We start from the raw sequence: 14,118 nt of genomic DNA on the forward strand, positions 1-14,118 counted from the left end.
ACTATTTTCTTCAAATTTGTCAGCGAGGATATTCGCGACATTGTTAGGATCCGATATATGTTCTCCATCAATAATCAAACTGATATCGCTTCTTTTGATTTTACCACACAATCTTCCGTAGTTTTCCCACATTAGTTTTATGTTTGTGTTTGGTGTAAAGCTTTCACAAAAACGTTTCCATGAATCTGCCTTAGATTCATTAATTGTTTTCCTGGCCAGAGCTCTTGCCAATTGAAATTCCCTAAGTGCACGAGGCCTTTCCGAATTTTCAACGGGAAGTTTTTTAGTTTTCTCAAAGCTTTCCTTCTTTTCTTAACAGCATCATTCACTTCATTATTCCACCATATCATAGCTTTTCTACCAATGTTTCCGGATGTCCGAGGAATAGATTTTTCAGCGGCATCGAAAATTTTGTTTGAGAGGAGTTCTATGGAATAATTTGCGTCTTGTTCCAACGAATTGTCAAAATCCTTTTGAAATGATGACCAGTCTGCGTTATCATATATCCATCGTCTGGGTTTTTTCATTTTTGTGTTCACAATGTCGAGGAATGTCGATAAATACATATGATCGCTCCCTCCCGTGTCCTTGCTAGACTCCCAGAAAAGTCTGGGAGCAAGGCAGTTCGATGCGATCGTAACATCAATCGCAGTGAATGTTCCGTGTGAGCCGCTGACGAATGTGGGGGATCCATCGTTAAGAACTAGCATATTGTTGTCGACGATCCAATTGAGCAGGGAACGTCCTCTCGATGTAGACCTGGAACTACCCCAGGCCTCGTGAGCGGCGTTGAAATCCCCACCAATGAGATACGGCGGTTTACCGTGTTTCATCAGGAGGTTCAAGTTGTTAATGATTTCGCTGTTAGATGCTCCAATCGGGAAGTAAACGGATACAACGGTAGTATTATAAGGAGAGCCGATTGTGCGATATTTGCCAGAAAACCATTCGCCAGAAAACTATTCGCCAGAATGACATCTGCTAGAAAACCATTCGCCAGAATGTAATATTTACCAGAAAACCATTTGCCAGAATGTACCATTCGCCAGAAAGTACTATTCCCCAGAATTATTTTTCTTGTCGATTTTGATCATGAAACATCTCGGAATCCAAGGACGGCCGTCACAATATTCGACTTATGCTACTTTTTACATGTTCAAAAGCACTAAATTGAACAAATAGTACGGTAACTATCTCGTTTTTCTCATTTTAAGCTTTCTGCTAGTACACAGAGCGGAGACAATATAACACTGTTATTCTAAATCTTCTTCTTTCTGGCGTTACGTTCCCACTGGGACAGAGCCTGCTTCTCAGCTTAGTGTTTTTATGAGCACTTCCTCAGTTATTCACTGAGAGCTTACTATGCCAATGACCATTTTTGCATGTGTATATCGTGTGGCAGGTACGAAGATACTCTATGCCCTGGGAAGTCGAGAAAATTTTCAACTCGAAAAGATCCTCGATCGGTGGGACTCGAACCCACGACCCTCAGCTTGGCCATGCTGAATAGCTGCGCGTTTACCGCTACGGCTATCTGGGCCCCTATTCTACATCTCTCACGAGATTTTTGGCTATGAGGTTTTGATACAATATTCTAAGCTGTTTTACCTAGTTTTAACCTTCCAGTCATCGCGCGGTTTCCTACCGTCAGAAGCACCACGCTACTATTGTGAACGAAAAGCGAGGTTTTTTCAGCGGTGTTGTACAAAATACAACAGCGCGACGACTGAAGTGTTAAGAAAATTTAATTTCCTGTCACCGCGAGCTGTTCTTCTTCAGAATATTGTATTGTACAGAATTTCTCGTGCAACTACCAGATATTTTTTGCTTTTCAATTGACAGTTTATTGGGGTTGTGCTAATTTCTCCCGAATATCGATACCCCGAATGTCGTTTCCCTGAATACCCCGTTTTCTCAAGTAGCCTATTTCCTCGAAAATGTTTTGGCACTCATAATTATCAGAACTTATTGATTATTTCAGGGTGATGAACGGTTCATATGAAATACACCCTTCTTTTTTGATCAGCGGTTCTTTAATGTTTCTCCGAACTCAGCATTTTTTCTTGTTTTCTTTATCGTTCTTTCTAGTTCACCACTTGTCTCTGAAGATTGTTTCTTATCCATTTTGAACTGCATCTATTTTGGGGCCGTCCATGAATCACGTGGTCGTTCAAGAGGGAGTAGAAATGGGTGGTTCTATCATAATACCACGATCCATACAAATTTTGGGTCATTCGGGATAATGGATTGCAGGAAAAAGTGTCATTCGGGTGTCTGGCGTTCGGGGAAATGATATTCGAGGGAACAACATTCAGGTAAAAATAGACCAAAAGGTTTTTAGTAATAATGTTCACCTAAATTTCAGTACACGAAAAAGTATTCAAAAAAGAGTATTTGCTTACCGCTACTTGACATGGTGTTTGGCAAATAAGAATTTTCCATTCTCCATGTATAGGATGTTCTTATTAATTTTACAACTGTCTTATTTGTCCTCCACCTGAAAAATGTTATAGTAAATGTAAATTTGGATTGCGAGTGGAGGCATAAATAACTTCATCGAACTGACGGCACAAATAGTTGCAACGTATATCGAAATCTTGTAAATATCCATTGAACTAGCCCTTAAGAAGCAACAAAATTTTTAAGAACAGCTTATGATGAAGAAAAGGGAGCAATACTTGTGAAATATTCCAAACCATAATTTCCTGTAAAACTTAATAATATATAAATAAAAAAATAATTGAAACTGAAAAAACAGAAAGATGGAATTTAATAATTCTAAAATAGCATAATCTCATGCTATAACATCTGTAGAACGATGGTTGTAATGTATATTGAAATCTCGTAAATATTAAATGAATTAGTCCATAAGTTACAACTAAACTTTTAAGAACAGCTTATGCTGAAAAGAAGGGTGAACCTCTTGTGAAGCCTTTCAAACCATAATACCATTTTACAAGGACAATGCATAATAAAAAAAAAACTTACTATGCTATCAGTCATGCTAAGTATTAAACTTTACATCAGTAAGCAGTATCTTTCATGCATAGTGAAGCAGCTTTTAATGAATGCAACTGTTATTCTATTGTATATTCTTTCTAGTTCCATGGTCCCCCAGTATTAAGTGTTGCTTTTTCAATTCATATTTATAAAACTTCAAATATTGATGTTGATCGTTGAATGCTCTAGAAATCGATATTTTCATAATATGTACCTAGTCCAACAATTAGAATATGGATATTCGAAGCTGGCTCACTAAGTCAACTGTAGATTGTGTCCAAGAGACCCTGTACTTTATTGAGTATATTACCAAAATAATCTCACACATTTTTTAAGGCTCTACAATTGCAAACTTGATTTACTTGAAAATAAAATATAAAAAAATTCTAGGGGATAGTAAATTCTGGGGAATGGTACATTCTGGCGAATGATTTTCTGGCGAATAGTACTTTCTGGCAAATGGTTTTCTGGCATATGGTACTTTCTGGCGAATGTCATTCTGGCGAATAGTTTTCTGGCGAATGGTTTTCTGGCAAACATCGCACAATCGGAGAGCCAAGGATTGCAGCACAGATAGGGATTGTTGTAGGTAATTGAATGAATTGATGCGGAATGTTCTTCAGGATACCTAAGCCAGCATACCCAGCGCCATTAGCAATGTTTCTGTCGGCAATATTCCAGTCATATAACCCTTTGAGGATGTTTTCCGTTCTATTGGTTTTCAGCTCTTGAAGCCCTATAGCTAACGGTGGGTTAAGTTCTATAATTTGACGAAGTTCCGCGTGGTTGCTCCACAACCCGCGAATATTCCATTGGAACCAGATTTTTTTTCGAACCATGTTTCGAGAAGTGGAGTTTCCATTGGTAGATGAGTCTGAAAAACGTTTCGAAACGGGAGAGTGATCTGCTCGGAGTAAAAAATTCGAAGATGTGCTACTTGCCTGTGGAGAGGGGTTGTCCACGCTGACTGCCGCCAAGGGCTCATCGGGCAAACCCGGAACATCCCCGGTCAGGGTCAGCGTGGAATGCTTCGCACTTGGCGAATCACGGTCTGGCGGAATACTGCAGCAGGTTTCTATCGTAGCTCGTCTTTGGTTATCCTTGGATGGATCGGAGGTTTGATGTCGGCTATGAGTTGGCATTTGATGTTGTCGATAGAAGCAGTCGTAGATGAAAGAGTCCGTCAAAGCAGGTGCAGGTAATGCGTTGCAATTTGGTTCGGCCGAACCCCAGGAGAACGTTTTAGGAAAGGAACTTGAACAGGTTCTTTCCTTGTTCCCCCAGGCGTTCACTCCTTCGATCAGGAGGGGGGAGATTACTTTCATCTCTCCCTCCCCACACCGCATGCCCGCTATGGGCAGAGAGGAATGTGTTTCGCAATTTATAGAGGAATTTTCAGTGCGTGGTATCAAGCGAGATTCATAATCGGGGTCCTTTTCCATTTCAGAGTCATGGCATATGTTTTTGGGCGTGAATTCAAATTTATTTTTAAAATCTATTGTGAGATGTTAACGTTTGGAGTTGGATGACCCCAATATTCGTTTATATTGAGTCATCCGAAAAGTCGGCGAAAATTGAGGGAGATCGTGGAGGTGAAAGAGATTTTGCGTGGTTTTGCTTAGTCGGAGTTTTCTTCGAGTTTGGTGAATTCGGAGGGGACATCAGATTTCTTTCGGATTTTCTTTTATTACTTAATTGATCATAATCCATTTTTAGTTCGGTAGCAGAAGTTTTTCCACTCTTTTTGTTACCATTGCTTTTGATATGCTTGTCGTGGTTGCTGTTATTCAGATTCGGCTCAGTTATGGGACATATTTGTTTAGGGTTTTTTTCAGGGCGAGTGTTAGTCTTGGTTAGCGTAGATTCATCGATTTTCGGTTCATTATCTTTGGAGAGCAAGTTCTCAACAAGCTTTCTAAGTACCTCCACCTCCTTGCGTAGATGAGTTATGAGGCGATCTTTCTTATCTTCAGTGGTTTGCTTTGTAACTGCGAGAATAGGAGTTAGAGTTGCTGTTAAACAAAGATCGTGCTTCTCCGAATGACAAACCCTGATCAACCTTAATCTTGATTATCTTTTCTTCGTTTTTGTAAACCGGACAATCTCGCGAGCTAATCACGTGGGTACCTTTACATTGCTTACAGTAAGGATCTCTTCGACAAGGAGCAGGGTCGTCAGCACCATGTTGCTGAGAACAGCGAAGACAGGTTGCTTCGAACTTTGATGGATCACAGTTCTTCCTGGAATGCCCATATGTCCCACATCGGAAGCAGAGCAGAGGAGACGGATAATAAACTCTTACCTTGACTCGAATCAGACCAATGTAGATGAAATCCGGAACTTGTGTAGTGGAAAATGATAGCACTAACAGTGGGAGATTTTTGAAGTTATCACCATCGCGCTTACGAATTCGACGAACATGTACCACTCCTTGAGATGAAAGTTCTTCAAGGAGAAGCTCTTCTGTGCAATTAACCGTATCAGGGTCGTAGACAACACCACAAGACACGTTTAGAGTTGGATGAAAAACAACCTTGACAGGTGTATCGTCAATTAGTTTCTCAATTTTCAACAGAGCATTGCGGACGCTGATTGATTCGGTGCGTAGTATGTAGCGAGTACCACGTGCCTCTTTTGTCGTTGACAGTTTTTTCATTTGTTCCAATCCGATCGCTGCTTGTACTGTAGCCCTGATGACGAACGCTTTCGTTGAAAGTATGGGATTGTTGATGGCATTTGTTTTTGGATCCTCCTTCAAACGCATCATCAACGCACATGTCTGTCCTATATCATCACTCGATCGCATCCAACCTGGTAATTTTGTTCGGGTCATCCGGAGGCTTTTTGTGGCTCATCTCACGTTTTATATAGGGATTGAATCCCTTTGTTTCACGATGTTCACACCAATAGAAGCACCAACGATCTTCTCTATATACCACTACCAAACACTCTCACTACTGCACAAATTAAAATGTCCAGGTGGCGGAGCACCAAACAAAGCAAGTTATAACAATAGGTAGTCAGAAGCAATAACTACTTGGGACGATAGCGAGAACCCGTCCGATCGCGTCAAGCACTTTCGACAGAATGATTCAATGACCATTAACGATCAACCTGCTGGACAGATTTGAAGTGTCTTCAGGACAATGGTCATTTCAAAGTTCAACATCTACTTAGGATCGACCTGTTTACATTAAATCAAAATGATTATAACCATTCTTTTTAAAACTCGAAAGTATCCAAACATTGCGGTTTTTTAATACATTTCGCTTTGTTAAACCCACATCGTCTTTTTGGCAATACGTCTTCATTGGTTAGACTCCTTGGAAACTTGGCAAAGTAATCATAATAGGGTAGTAGACTATATAAAACGAGTTGTGCCCAGTAGCGACAGTGTGCGACATCAACCAATGTCTATCACATCTCAATTGTGAAAGGAATGAGTACCAAATAAAATATGCGTCATTTCACAATATTCCTAAATAATGGAAGCAGTGGTTAAAATGCTATACAGACTAGAAAAGAAAAGAAAAGAAAAGAAAGAACATCTGCTTCATCGAGTGTGTTAATAAATCCTTTTAGCAAATCAGTTTTGAAATCTTTCTAATTTACGATTTTTCCTCGAACAGCTTCAAACTGTATTCGTTGAACGTCTTCTATTCTAGTCAACGCATAATAAAGAGTCACGGCAGTCTCATTTCTTTGCGATATGAAAGAAAACCTTGCTTCTCATAAAAAAGTTCATGATATACTGCCTAAATCCTTCAATTTCGGCAATACTGCTCACGATTGACGGGACGCTTTGATTCCACACTTGAATCGAAAAAATTGCTTTTTAGAAAATGTATCAAAAGTATCGAAATGATTGCACCTTTCGTTATCAACATTTATCATTTCACTCTTACAAGTGAACGCGTATTTTGGAGAAACGTCCTTAGTGGCAGTTTTAATTCCAACTTTTTTTTAAGTGAGTTGTAAATTCAGAGGTTCGTGATACCAACCATATTCAGTGAATAAAACATATTTGTACGTAAAGCCACCCTAAGCTATGCGCGCAGCTTCCTAAGTCGACAACCAGATGTCCCACAGCGCAGCATAACTTCTCTGGGGCGTCCGTAAACTCCGTAACCGATTCGGCACCCATTCCCGCACGCACATCTGTGTAATGGAATCGTCACCACCATTGAAGTTCCTCGTGCCCCAATCATCAACCCTCGCCTCATCACCACCCACACAGTGTGTCGTCATCCGGCACCGACCCCAAGCCACATTGTCATAGAAACGCGCTGGGTGAGGCCTCGCACACTTTAGTAGTGCTCGAAGAGTCGAACCGAAGGGAGGTCCCCCGAAACAGATAGCCGAGAACCGTGCGCGCAACACACATATCTTGTATGTTATTTTTCTTGGCCCTCGTCGTCGTCGCCGTCGTTGTCGTTGTCGTGGTCGCGCATTTCGATTCCCACCCCCTGCGCGTCGTCGCAGCCCGCTAAGCACCAGCAGCAGCAGCAGCCGGGTGGTACCGTTTTCCGTTCCGTTTAGTGTTGGTGTTTGTGTATTGTGGTGTCGTCCCGTCCCTTTCTGGTCGCTGGAGCGTCAAACCCGAAAGGCAAGGCGCTGGCTGTTGAGGCCGCTTTGCCGTTTCGCTCCCTCCGGATTCTGGTCGGTCGGCTGGCTGATCGCGTACTCGCACTCGTACGGGGAACCGATTTCGTCATTTCTGTGTGTTACTACACATTGTTGATGTCGAATTTCGAGGCTTAATTGGGCTCATTTTCGGGAGTTGGTGGATTCGGTTTCCTGTTGTATTTCCCGGGTTAGTATTCCCGCTGCCCCCGGAGGAAGGAGGGGCGGTTAGGGGAGAACCGTTTGAAGTTGAAGTGGCCCGTGGCGTACCCCTTGGGGCGAATCGTTGATTCTCCGCTGGACCTTGCACTATGGGCCAGAAATCGCGACAAAATTCCAAACAATGATCAGAAATCAATCTAAATGTAATACAAACTCAAATATGCTTGAAAACAACTATTTATTACAACTAGGTATCGATACTCGCAGTATATTTATATTAAATATATCAGAGCTACTATCAAAACTTTATAACGCATTGTTTACCCGTCATTACCAGTGATTTTTAAAAGTATTCCATTAACAGTGCAACACTCAAAATGTAAACAAGATTCCGGATGCAGTTTTTGAAAATACACACCCATGCTAGCAAAACCCAATTTGGGTTTTGTAGGAATAGTTCGAAATTTGGAGTTAGTTTTTAGCTAGATTTTTCGTTAGTACGGCTATATCTCATTAACTATTGGGAGTTCCTCAATACATACTTCCAACCAAAAGGCACATCTCTTGTGAACATGTCATGGCGGTATTCTTATTTTTACGTGGTGTTTGGCTTAAAAAACTTTGATAATTTATGGCAATTTTTAATAGTTTTAGATCATATTTTATAATTTTTTTATATTTTTCCATGACTGCTCTCCACAAAAACATTCTCCTAACCAACACAAACAACTTTGCTGAACATGTTGTCAACTTACAAATGATCCATCTTCTTTTCATTCAGTGGGCCTCGTGGCCGTGCGGTTAGTGTCGTCAGGCATTTAGGCGCATCGTGTCATGGGGTGTGGGTTCGATTTCCGCTTCAGTCATTGAAACTTTTCGTCAGGAATATTTCTCGGCTGTGCCACTGGAGCATGCCTGTCCGTTGTCTAGTGTTAAGTTGCAGTGTGTGCAGCTAAATGGCTGAAGACGGTGTCCGTGTATTTTTTTCTTGTTTTGGTCGCGTTGTATTTTGTACAGCGTGGCGCTTGAAGTATTAGTATCACCCAAACAAGAAGAAGAATTGTTTATGGCATCAAGAAATTTCCAGAAAGTAGCTTATCATTTTTAGTTGATATATTCAACAAATGTTTTCAATTAGTATATTTTCCTGACAAATGGAAAAATGCTAAGGTTGTTCCAATTTTAAAACCAGACAAAAATCCTGCAGAAGCTTCTAGCTATCGTCCAATCAGTTTGCTTTCCTCCATCAGTAAACTTTTTGAAAAGGTTATTTTGAACAGAATGATGGCCCACAACAACGTAAATTCATTTTTTGCCAATGAACAGTTCGGATTCCGCCATGGACATTCGACCACTCATCAACTTTTACGTGTAACAAATTTGATCCGTTCCAACAAATCTGAAGGCTATTCTACTGGTCTTGCTCTTCTAGACATAGAAAAAGCATTCGACAGTGTTTGACGTGACGAGTTACCTCAGGGATGTCAAAAATCTTTGTTTGCGGATGACACAGGGCTCTCCGCCAAATGACGAAGCCTGCGTGTCATCTGTAGTCGATTGCAAAAAAGTTTGGATATTTTTTCTACATACTTGCAAAAATGGAAGATTTCTCCTAATGCATCCAAAACTCAACTAATAATATTCCCACATAAACCAAAAGCTCTTTATTTGAAACCTTCAAGTAGACATGTTGTCACGATGAGAGGGGTTCCAATAAATTGGTCAGATGAAGTTAAGTATCTAGGGCTCATGCTAGATAAGAATTTAACTTTCAAAAATCACATTGAGGGCATTCAAGCCAAATGTAACAAATATGTAAAATGTCTCTATCCCCTTATTAATAGAAAATCAAAACTTTGTCTTAAGAACAAGCTTTTGATATTCAAACAAATTTTCAGGCCAGCCATGTTGTATGCTGTACCAATATGAACTAGCTGTTGTAATACCAGGAAGAAAGCTCTGCAGAGAATTCAAAATACAATTTTGAAAATTATTCTGAAGCTTCCTCCATGGTATAGTACCAATGATTTACATAGAATATTCAATGTTGAAACATTGGAACAAATGTCAAATAAAATAATTTCAAGCAAAAATCGTTACAATTTTCTATTGCCACGATTAATGCGTTATATGTTTAGGTTAAGTGAGGTTAAGTATATTCAAAGCGTTATTTTTTTCTCTTATAAGCTGGTGAAATCAACTCACCTGCAAAAAATCTGAACTGCTACGGCAAATGAAATGTAATATGATATTAACAAAATGTTAATAAAATCTTAGATTTGTTTTACCAAATTAGGATGATAGTGTTGTCTAATAACATAGAACACCTAGATATAAGAAATAATGAATGTAATGTTTGGAATGATACTAATAAAGAAATAAAAAAAAATCGTTTATGGCATATCAACATGTTCAGCAAAGGTTTATGAATTATGAACAGAAGATGTCGAAAAGAGCCGGAGTTTTCGAACCACTACGAAAAAAAAATTAAAATACAGCTTCGACATGTTTATAAAAATTGAGTTTTGTTTTTGCGTGAAAAACATTTCGTTCGAAGGTTGCATTGGGAAGTTCCCAACAGCTTGTGAGATATAGCCGTATTAAGTAAAAATCAAGTCGAAAAATTGAAAAGAGCGTAGCTTCAAACTTCGAACCAATCTTTCGAAACCCAAATAGGGTTTTGCTAGTATGTTTTGCAGGATCTGAAGACATTCGTTGTTTACATTCGATGACCGCGAAAATGTTGCACTGTGTTATCTTTTCGATTGTTCCTTGGCAAAGTGAGTGGTAAAGTGAACCCGAAGTGTTAAGATTCAATCAGTGTTTTGAAACCAATATGGTCAGCAATATTCATGCTGTAGCGGAGACCTTACTTAACTGGATGAAATGTCAGAGATTTCCTGTGTTTTTTACTATACTAAATTAATATATGCTGGGAATTCATCTAGAAGGGTTCTGATACATTTGTCTGATTCTCGTTGTATTGTCGTTGAAAGTAGATGCTTTATTGATACACAATATAATAGTTCAAACAGTATTTGCCAATACGTTCAAAACTATTTTGCATGTTTAGTCATAAATAGGTCAACTTTAGACCGAAAAGGGATATTTAACTAGAATGGCCACTTTGGTGACCTCCTATAGTTCCCTAAGGAACCTATCACTTTTGGGACCACCGGAATTTCCCGGAGGAATCTGTCATTGAAGACATCACAGCCTCCCTCAGGGATATCTGGTGGTCACAAAAGTGGCCACTGTAGTCAATTATCCATTTTAGGTCTACAATAGCCCTATTTAGCACGAGACATGAAAAATGAACTGTCGCACGATATGTATTGGAGTTCAATTTCAATTGTCCCTAATTATAGGTTCCCTCGGGGACATCCGGTGGTCCCGGAAGTAGTCACTGTAGTCAACTATCCATTTTGAGTCTACAGTTGCCCTATTTACGACAAGACATGAAGAATGAGCCGTCGCATGATATGCTTTGGTGTCAAAATCGAAATGTCCCCTATGCAAGGTTCCCCCGGGGCATTGGGCGGCGCCATGAGTGGCCAAATCTGTACAAGACTCATTTTCAACTTATAATAGGGTATTTTATGATAAGCTAGGGAGAAAACAATATTGCGCGACATATTTTGAGTGAATAAATTGTTTGATCCCAATTCGGATCCACTACCGGCACCGATTCCGGGGAAATGGCCATATATTGGTTGTTTCTGGACCAATATTAATACTTGGCGCACCAATCGCTTCAGAATTAGATCTTCTATCTTCATGTGTAGTAAAATTTTGATTTTTTAGCCGAGACCTTTGCTAAAAACACGTCATAATTTTACTGCATAAGACATGCTTCCGGAAATCCGGATTATCACCGGTATCCGGTGGTCATAGTTCATCTCCGTGGATGCACCTCCCTGTATATCAAATATTCCATCATTTGCGATTCTTTAAAAATGGGGAGGGTACAAAAAAGGGGGTAGGGCTCCCTGCAAATCTTATTACAACTCTTCATATTGTATTTAAAGTTGAAAACATTATATGGCACATGAATTCCCCTGTCCTGAATATAAAACACTGTGTCGGTTTATTGATTAGATTAGATTTTTAAATAAAAAATGCAAAAAGTTCAAGTATATTTTAAAAATGACCTGGGGCAGACACGAACATTCTAAAAACGCCATTATTTTTGTTTATTTTTATACTTTCAAGCCCGGGGTGTCCGGTCTCTGTGCATTCATATCGACTTTTTTTGTCGAACAGTGCAATTTTTAGAAATTGCGAAATAATGGTGACTGCATAACTTGCATTTTGACATTTCTATCGAGTACATTTACCATCACGAGTAATAACTGTTTGACTTACACACTTGGATTTTTTTAATGAGCTCGGCTGTGTGAATCTCGTTTTACCAATCTAAACCGAGACTCAGCTAACAAATTGTCCGGTTAGCAACGAAGCTTGATTTACTAACAGTCGGCTTTTATTTCCTGAGATCCCAGGTAACTTGTTTGCCGAGTATTCGGCTGTGCGAATCTCGGTTGAAATAAGCCGAGATTCGGCGTTCTAAATTAAAAGTGTAAATGATTTTTTTTAATGGAAAAGTATAAACGGTTTTTCTGAAAAAATAAAGCCCTACACACAAACTAACAATTTTCAGAAATTGCGAAATAATATCGAATGCATCGTGATACGATTTCTGATACCATTATTCGCTACTTGTTGCAGAACTCGACAGCACTTGCTTCGTGATTTATTATTACCAATCATCAATTTCTCGTTGAACAGTGATCACAGCGTTGGTTTAATTGTCTAATTCTATTAAATGCCTTTTCGACATTGAAGCCATAGTATTTTCTATAGTACAGTGTTGAACTTAATAAAGTGAATAAAGTAAAATTTTCACCGAATCTCAGAAATGACATGACATTTACTCAACTGTAAAATTACATTATTTTGAAAACAAACGTTTGAGTTATAAAAATTTATCATTTAAAGTAAAATGGAATATTTTAATTCGGTATTTTTTTGCAATCAAACTGTTTTACTGAAAAATGTTATTCTCAGAACCCGTGTGTCTCATCAAATTTCAAAGTGTTCTGTTACAATACACTAAATTGTTACTGAATTGTATATTCAATCAAGAATAATGTTGCGTCGATATTCAATTACAAAACACTGTATTGTATCCAATACGTTATATTGTACATTATTGGTTTATTCCATTCACTAAATGTTACGTTTTTGGGTAGCCAAAAGCCAGTTCAAAATAGGCGTTAGAAAAATCGGGTCAGTTATACAACTGTTAATTTCTAGTTCTTTTATCCTAATTGCATTTCATCTGGCCTTAACTTTTTTGAATGTCGTGAAGTCTCATAAATTCATTCCTTAAAATATTAATATTTTACTTAAATAATTTTCTTTGGGCTTGTTCTGTGTATATCATGCCTATTGCGTATATGATTCATAAAAATTGATATTACTACATCGGCATTTGTTTGTTCAAAAAAGATCAATTATAAATATTTTATCTCATGATTGGAGGTGGGCCCTAAAATGTGGAGGCCCGACTGATTTTGGATCTTTTGGTCTTAAACGAGCCGCATACTCTACAAAATTTATTATGTTCCAGAAGAAATGCGATTGGCCACTTGGTTCCGGAGTTATTTCGGATTAAAATGGGGTATATTAGTTTCGGAAGTGATGGTTCACGTGGTTCACGTATTTTTCAAGATTAGCTGTAAGAACAAATATTCATTGTGTACTGTATATAAGTTAAATTCTGCCAGAAGGCCGAATGACATTGTTTCTCATTCCTTCCTACCATAATGCCATGAACTAATATGAGCTTCTGGCCACATCCGGATACCCCAGAATCAGTTCCGGTAGGGCCTCAGAGGGACACGTCTTCTTCTTTCTGGCGTTACGTCCCCACTGGGACAGAGCCTGCTTCTCAGCTTAGTGTTCTTATGAGCACTTCCACAGTTATTAACTGAGAGCTTACTATGCCAATGACCATTTTTGCATGCGTATTTCGTGTGGCAGGTACGAAGATACTCTATGCCCTGGGAAGTCGAGAAAATTTCCAACCCGAAAAGATCCTCGACCGGTGGGATTCGAACCCACGACCCTCAGCTTGGTCTTGCTGAATAGCTGCGCGTTTACCGCTACGGCTATCTGGGCTAGATGGACACGTTTGAAATCCTGTTCTCTCATATCGTGCGACTCAAAATTCATTTATTTATTATCCTGAACATCATAGCTATAATGCCATGGACTAATAAAAAATCATGAATTTCGAGCAGTCGCACGATATGAGGAAATTGAATTACA

At 39.2% G+C, this 14,118-nt stretch overlaps 1 protein-coding gene across 7 annotated transcripts in view; it reads left to right on the forward strand.

Moving 5' to 3' along the window:
• The first annotated feature begins 7,317 nt into the window (after positions 1–7,317).
• The window catches only part of LOC5577645 (rho GTPase-activating protein 7), a 170,674-nt gene continuing 163,873 nt past the window's right edge, over positions 7,318–14,118 (forward strand). For 5 of the 7 annotated variants that reach the window (XM_021838137.1, XM_021838141.1, XM_021838140.1 and 2 more), the window contains exon 1: positions 7,323–7,516. The gene's annotated coding sequence lies outside the window, so the exon portion shown is untranslated. The other 2 variants (XM_021838139.1, XM_021838138.1) reach the window with 2 other exon arrangements.

This window comes from Aedes aegypti, chromosome 1, assembly GCF_002204515.2.
Source record: "Aedes aegypti strain LVP_AGWG chromosome 1, AaegL5.0 Primary Assembly, whole genome shotgun sequence".
Lineage (NCBI taxonomy): Eukaryota > Metazoa > Arthropoda > Insecta > Diptera > Culicidae > Aedes > Aedes aegypti.